Raw genomic sequence first — 7,942 nt, 5'->3', positions numbered from 1 at the left:
ATGGTTTAATCTCTCTAATCACACACATTTGTGGGAAAGGCTCTGTCCTGTCTTGCATGTGGCCAGCGCATTATCAGCTGCGCTTGCTGCTGATAGATGGATCTAATTTGTCAATAACAGTTTCTCAATGTGGGGCAGCTGCTCCATTCAGAGGTGCTGGAACTAGGGTGACCAGATGTCCCGATTTTATAGGGACAGTCCCGATTTTTGGGTCTTTTTCTTATATAGGCTCCTATTACCCCCCACCCCCATCCCGATTTTTCAAACTTGCTGTCTGGTCACCCTAGCTGGAACTAGGGGTGCTGGGGGGGCTGCCGCACCCCCTGGCTTGAAGTGGTTTCTGTTATATACAGGCTTTACAGTTTGGTTCAATGGCTCTCAGCCCCCTCCCCCCACTATAAACATTGTTCCACCGCCCCAGCTCCATTCCTCTCCTTGTGTCCGCACAAAGCTGATGCCCTTGAAATGCCTGAAAGTGGAGTCGTATCAAGCCAAGACCTTGCAGTTGGCGCATCTGTGTCATTCACTTGCTGACTCTCCCGCTTCTGTTTTTCCCTCCCGCGTCTCCCCTTTGACCCCCTCACTCCGATCTGCTCTCTCCCCGGTGTCCATCTCCTTAGTACCCCAATCTCGCCTCCTCCTGACCCCTCCCAAGCCCACTTTGGCCCTGCTGATTTGAGATGGGAAGTTGGTGGGTCTGAGTCTCCATTTCCCTGCCCCTTGGATGCTCGTTTCTCTCTGCGTAACGTGAGTGCAGGGTGCAAACCGCTGCCATCCTGAGCCGGTAGCATGTGAGGATCCCTTTGCCGTTTTGTAAGTGACCATCCGAGGGGCAGGGCGGGGGAGAAATGAGGCCCCTTGACTTTTGCAAAGGCTAAAAGGGAGGAAATGATCCTAGATCATTTCATTTCTGCTCCCGCGCTTCCTGCAGTGGCTGAAACTGCCTTTCACCCCCATGAGGCCCCATGCGGCTACCTGACCTTATCTCCCCTTGCATTGCCTCGCCCTTTCCCAGGGTAGAAAGTGTTTGCTGATCCCCCTGCCACTGTAATCTCTCCACTTGAGTCGGGTCACTTGGTGTTTAACCCCTTCCCTTCTGAGTCACCAAGCCCGTACCTCAGTGACCGTGCCTTTCCGGGAAAGGAATTAGCCATTCAAGTGGACAACGGGGTCCAGAACCAGAGCTTGTTTCCTGACTCCCCTTTGAGTTCCCTCCCCAAAAGTGAAAAGAGATCGAACCGGTCAACCCACAGACATATCCCCACTCTGGGCCTGATCCTCCATTATTTACAATGAACATAAGAACGGCCGTACTGGGTCAGACCAAAGGTCCATCTAGCCCAGTATCCTGTCTACCGACAGTGGCCAATGCCAGGTGCCCCAGAGGGAGTGAACCTAACAGGCAATGATCAAGTGATCTCTCTCCTGCCATCGATCTCCACCCTCTGACAAACAGAGGCTAGGGACACCATTCCTTACCCATCCTGGCTAATAGCCATTAATGAACTTAACCTCCATGAATTTATCCAGTTCTCTTTTAAACGCTGTTATAGTCCTAGCCTTCACCACCTCCTCAGGCAAGGAGTTCCACAAGTTGACTGTGCGCTGTGTGAAGAAGAACTTCCTTTTATTTGTTTTAAACCTGCTGCCTATTAATTTCATTCCATGCCAACTGGGTGTCAAACGCTACCCAGCGCTGCCTCTACGCAGCGAGCCGCGCACAGGGAGGCGAGACAGGAGACAAACAGGAGTTCTCCTGATGGGCCATATGGATGAACTTGTGTCACGATAGAGAAACATTTAAATGTATCTAGGCTTAGGGTTGTTTGGGTTTTTGAAGGATTATTTTGCTCATATTGAAACAAGGGCATGGGGGGAGGGGGAGACTGTGCGGAAATTGCTTAGATCCGTTGGCATCCAGTTTGTGAGCTTCTCCAAGAGAAATGTCTTGCAGAGCCTTTGAACCAAGCAGGAATAGATGGAGTTTTCTGTTTCCAAAGCACAGCTAGGGAGCCCGGAGATGAGCATGGTATTCTTACGTGTGTAGGCCCGTCCCTTCTCCCAAGAAGACTTAAAAGCCTCACCTAAGGCCTTGATGGAGCCGTGCTACGATTCACTCCGGAAAGCCAAGCCAGAAGGTAGTTCCCTTTGGACGCTCTCTGCCCAACCTGCCTCTTCCCACACCACCCTGCTTGAAAGTTATTCGATTGCGTGTGTTGTTCTGTACCATCCAGCCGAGAAACCACCCGCGTTCCACCTTCTGGGCCAGAAATGGTCACATTACCCACCTCTGCCAGCACATCGACCTTTCTTAGGTCGGGTGTATGCTAGCAGTGCTTTGCTGGCCGTGACAGGGTGGGGAGTCCGGGGCCAAGCCAATCCTGATTACAGAATGAGGCAATTTCCTATAAAGAGCAGAAGGAGGATGCAGTCAGGGGGGAAAAGCTCCATAGCCGAGTCTGATTCACCGAGAAGAGGGAGGGGAAAAAGAAGATGGCGGTGCTAAGGGGAAAGCTTAGGCAGCTGTAGTGAGCCTGCAGCAAATGAGAGAGGCTCCTGCAGGGAAGATCCTAAGACCAGAGGAACTGCTCCAGCTCGGAAAGGCCAGGAGTAGCTCGCTAAGCCACGAAGGACTCTGACCAGACCAGGGGAGTTTGAAACTGGAGGCTGGAGGGAAGACATCTGTGTTTAGCGTTGAACTTTAAGTTAATAAATCAGACCCCCCAGAAAGGCTGTTGTAAAAACCCTGTGTGGAGTTTATTTGGGGATCCAAGAAGGGAAACTGAGGTGAGGCCTGTGCGCCGGGCTGCCCTGAGGCCAGCAGGAGGTGGTCATTTGGCTACACTGGTATTGTACACTGGTCTAGCTGTACCGCCAACGCACTCCGAGTGTGTATGCTGCACACTTCCGCTGTAGCTTATTCCACCACCGTCACTTCCGCTTGTGAGATGAGCGATACCAGTGAAAGCACAGGCGTGCTGGTGCAGCTGCATCTGTTCTAGGAGCTTCTGCCAGCACAGCTCTGTCAGTCGGGGAGCACAGCTCTGCCAATAGACGTCTGCAGCGTGCCCCCAGCCTTAGGTACGTATGTGTCCCGCTGCTTCGGAGCGCCTACGCTCTTTACTGTAGGTATCCCCCCCAGGGGGGCAGGGCAGTACTGTTAGCCCATTGTACAGCTGGGGAGCTGAGGCACGCATGGGCTCTCCGACGTTCCAAGGTCACACAGGGGCTCTGTGGTAGAGCAGGGAATTGAACCTGGCTGTCCCAAGGGCCAGGCTAGTGCCCGGACGATGAGCCATCCGTCCTCTCCCACCTGAAATGACATTTGAAACATCATATCTCATATGAGATTTGCCTCCTGAAAAAGCAGCGTCAAGGTTCCTATGAAAGGCCTGTCTTGCTCCAGGGGGAGAAGGGCTGTGTGGGTCTGCCCCCTCGCCTCAAGGGCGAGAAAGGTTCTACCTACATGTCAAAGCACGTCCCTGCTCAAGGCTGCCCGCCCGCCCCTAGGGGACCACACGCTGGCCTTTCTTCCCCTCCCCGCTTCTCCTTGACAGCATCCAACCCCCCACAGCAGGCGAGGGGAGCAAAGCACAGGAGACCCCGCGCATTCCGGCGGAGATCCCCCAACGGGCCCGGGAGGGAAGGAATCCAATCTGCCCAAGCTCCCAGCACAGAAAGGATGCGGGTGTGTACAAGGAGAGGGGTGGGTCTCAGTTTAGCCCTTTCCAAAATGAGCGAAGTTTCTCTCCCTGGCCGGGCAGCTCAGGCATCGGCGCCTGGGATATTTCTGACACATCTGCTCCTCTGAGGAGACTCCTCAGATTACTGCAGCTCGGACAAGATCCCGCACTGACCAAAGGCGGGTGGGGGGGGGGAGGTTGCGACAGAACCTGACTGGCAGCTGGGGCGTCTGAGCTCATGAGGATTTTGTTTTGCAAAGTACTCCGTGTATTTGCATTATTTCATGCTTCGTTTGGAGGCACTTCGGCCTCCAAACATACTTGTCCCGCGCAGCTCCCGTCGCGAGAAGCAAAGTTCTACGGCAGTGGTTCCCACACTTTTAGTACTGGTGACCCCTTTCCCATAGCAAGCCTCTGAGGGCGACCCCCCTTATCAATTAAAAACCAAGTGAACACAATTTTAAAGTGATATTTGTATGTTTGTTCATATCGCTTTTCATAGCAGACTTAACAGCTGGGAGGCACGTCCCCCACGTAATAACCTCATGAGCCCCTGAGAGGGGTCGTGAGCACCAGTTTGAGAACCCCAGTTCTATTGTGTTACTAAAAGCGCTCCCTCGATCCGGGATCGATTTATCGCGTCTTAACCAGACGCGATAAATCGATCACAGAACATCGATGGCGTGCCGCCGGACCAGCCGGTAAGTGAAGACTAGGCCTAGGGGTGGTCCTGCTGTTTTAGTTGTGTAACAAATGCTGCATCCTAAAGAAAGGCTCTTTTGTGGGCCAGATTTCCCTGTTGCCAACACTCGTGACTTGATCGCCAAGCTGGCGATATTGGGTGTTTCTCTTCAAGTCCCAGCTCCGGTGAGCTCATGAGACCCTCAGCCTTCATTGAGAAAAGAAAAAAGTTTCTAGCGCTCATGGGTGTGGAGAAAAGTTTGAAAATGTGACCAGAGTGTGAACTAAAGGCGGAAAGCCAGTAAATTTAAAAATCCATATTTATCTGTTTGTTTAAAATCTCATTATTTTAAAGTCAATTTCATTATTTTGGGGGCCTGACTTGTCGTTTGGGGTTGGTGGTACTGAGATTTTTCAAAAGAGCTCAGGGCCAGGTTTTCACAAGCAGGGCCGGCTCCAGGCACCAGCACAGCAAGCGCGTGCCTAGGGCGGCAAGCACGGGGGGCAGCCTCTCGGTCGCTGTGAGGGCGGCAGTGAGGCCACCTTTGGCGGCGTGCCTGCGGGAGGTCCGCCGGTCCTGCGGATTCGGCGGTAATTTGGTGGCGGGGACGCCGAAGGCGCGGCATTGGCAGACCTCCCGCAGGCACGCCACCAAAAGCCGCCTGACTGCCATGCTTGGGGCGGCAAAAGACATAGAGCCGCCCCTGTTCACAAGCGCCCTACACCCCATGTGCGCCCAGTGTCCTGAGCTCTTCTGAAAATCTGTCCACTTGTGTCGGTGCCTAAGCCATGTTGCCAGCTCTCCTGACTTTAATGCGAGCCCCACAATATGTGGCGTTTTTCTTAAAGCCCCAGCAGCTGGAGTCATGTTATTACATGAGAATTTCACCTTCCATTTAAAAGAAACAAGTAAGTTTCTAGCCCCTGTGGCTTCGGAGTAAAGCTTGAAAATCTGACCCCAGACGGCTCAAGACCCAGAAGGTGAATAAATAGAAACCCACGCCCATTATTTCTGAAATCTAATGATTGGGGGGGGGGGGGGATTGCTGGAGCTGGAGCCGGTCTGGGCATGTCAGGAGAAGCTCCAGCTCTCTAGCAAATTTGAGCCCTGTTGGGAGGGGGGTGCAGGAAAACCCCTTCTGATTGGCTGCTGAGCACCCAAACCCAATACCATTCTCACGGGAAGAGGAAGGAGCTAAAGAGCCCAACAGCTCAGCGTGGTCCTACACCCCCTTCCCCCACCCTTCCTGTGAGCAACAGGATGGTTCCTCTGCTCCTCCCCCTCCCTCCCTGCAACCCCCAGCCTGGGAAGCTGCAGAGGAGGGTGAAAAACTCTGAGTTGCTTAGGGCGACCAGATGTCCCAATTTCATAGGACAGTCCTGATATTTGGGGCCTATTACCCCCTACCCCATCCCGATTTTTCACACTTGCTATCTGGTCACCCTAGAGTTGGTCTCCCAGTCTGGAAGGGGCAGCTTCCCCCAGCCCCAGTCTGGAAGAAGGGGTAAAGAACCGCAGCAAGAGCAGAGGTGAGGTGGCCAGGGGCTGAACTGAGGTAGGGACTAGGCAGACAGACCTGATTTGGAGCCTGGGGCAGAAACAGCTGCAAGGCAAGGAACAGGCAGAGGTGGGGGTCAGAGCTCCTCTAGCAGGAAACGGAATCACTTACCCAATAAATGTGGGAGAGTGGACAACACTAAGTGTCCCCCACACACTGGGGCAGGGTAGGGCGAGTCACCAATCAAAAGACAGATTAAAAAACAAACAAGTCCTAATATAATAGATACATTAAATCTCAATGATTTCTGGGGGCCAATCTGATGCTTTTGGAGGTCCGTCTCATGACCTTTGATCTCCTGAGGTTGGCGTTGCTGCAATTGTGAATGAAAATCATGGTTATTGGTTCTATTGGTATTGGGGCTCTCTAGGGGAGATGTTTTGGAAGTGCCCAAGAGATTTAGGAGCATGATTCCCACTGAAAGTCATGGCCTGTAGTGGCAAACTGAGGGAGTGCAGGGGCAAGGGTTTATGGGATTAATTCAGTTTCAGGAGCAGGAGAAGGAGAATCTGTTCCAGCTGGAAGGGAAGGTTAGACGTGACAATTTCCAGAGAAATTCTACCCACCAGTGCTCACCAGCGGGGTATCAAATTAGTTAGTTCTCATACAGCCCTGCCTCAGTGGAGGGGACTGGAGCAGATGACCTATCGTGGTCTCTTCCAGAACTACATTTCTATGATTCTATGCTGTCTGGACAGAGTAGAGGTCATTGAATGTGTTATGTGCCTCCACGATGCTCTTTCATTAACCAACTCAGGCACATTATGAGATCGGGTGCCTGTAAGAGACAGGTATCTGTTGACACCGTCCAGACATCATGTTTTAGTTCTTCCAGGGGGTCTTTTCCATCCTGCTTTCATTGGAGCAAAGTCAAAGTGGATTCTCACAGGGAAGTTGATAGGCATTCAGAGCAAATGACCATACCACCGTAGAGACCACTGGGCAACCATTTGAGAGAGTGGGACTTGTTTAGTTAGACTTTTGACTTGAATTTAAACCATTGGATGTGTTGGGTTGTGTCCTTGACTGTCTTGGCTAATACTCATTGATAGATGTATCCTCCATGAGCTTATCTCATTCTTTTTTGAACCCAGGTATACTTTTGGCCTTCACAACATCCCCTGGCAATGCGTTCCACAGGTTGCCTGTGCGTTGTATGAAGAAGTACTTCCTTAGGTTTGTTTTAAACCTGCTGCCAATTAATGTCATCAGGTGACTCCTAGTTCTTGTGGTATGTGAAGGGGTAACACTTCCTTATTCACTTTGTCCACACCATTCAGGAGTTTATAGATCTCTATTATATACACACACCCCCCACCACTAGTCACCTCTTTTCTAAGATGAACAGTCCCGTTAATCTGAATGACATCCAACTTCTTTTCCTGACCACCGAAGCATTGTATATCCTCAGCTTCATTTCTCCACTTACCAGGGTGCTGCTTTGGGAAAGACTTTCTTGATGAAGCACCCCGTTACTGGAGACACTTCTGCAGTGCGGGCTTCAATTTCTTTCCTAACGCTGTCCACAACAGACCCGAGATAGGTGAAATCACCAACCATCTCAGTTGGGTGGTTGCCCACCAAGATGCTAGAACCTGCAGCAGGTATCAAAATTGCCAGCCAGAAGAATGCTGGTTTTGCCCCAGTTAATTTTCAGGATGACTTTTGCCCCTGAATTTCCAGGGCTTTAACTACTGCAACCAGCGTGTCCATTGACTCGACAGCTAGCACTATGGGGTTGGCAAAATCGACATTGATAAGGTTCTTCTCATCTAGGTGTATATGCCTAAATTACAGTTAATTAGCCTCCGGTCAAACACATAGTCTATGACAGCATCGAAGGGTTCTGAGGCGGCGACGCATCCTATCGAACACTTGAGACGGTTTTTTTCCCGTTTCCAAGAGCACCGCTTGAGGCATCACCACCGAAGAGAGGGAGCATTCCACAGAGCTTGTCGGACATGCCTGCGAGTTTCCAGATCAGCCAGAGCGATGCCCTGTCAACAGAGACAAAGGCCG

The sequence above is a fragment of the Chrysemys picta genome, chromosome 24 (assembly GCF_011386835.1).
Source record: "Chrysemys picta bellii isolate R12L10 chromosome 24, ASM1138683v2, whole genome shotgun sequence".
Classification (NCBI taxonomy): domain Eukaryota; kingdom Metazoa; phylum Chordata; order Testudines; family Emydidae; genus Chrysemys; species Chrysemys picta.
The sequence above is the reverse complement of the archived record's forward strand: the minus strand, read 5'-3'. Positions refer to the sequence as shown.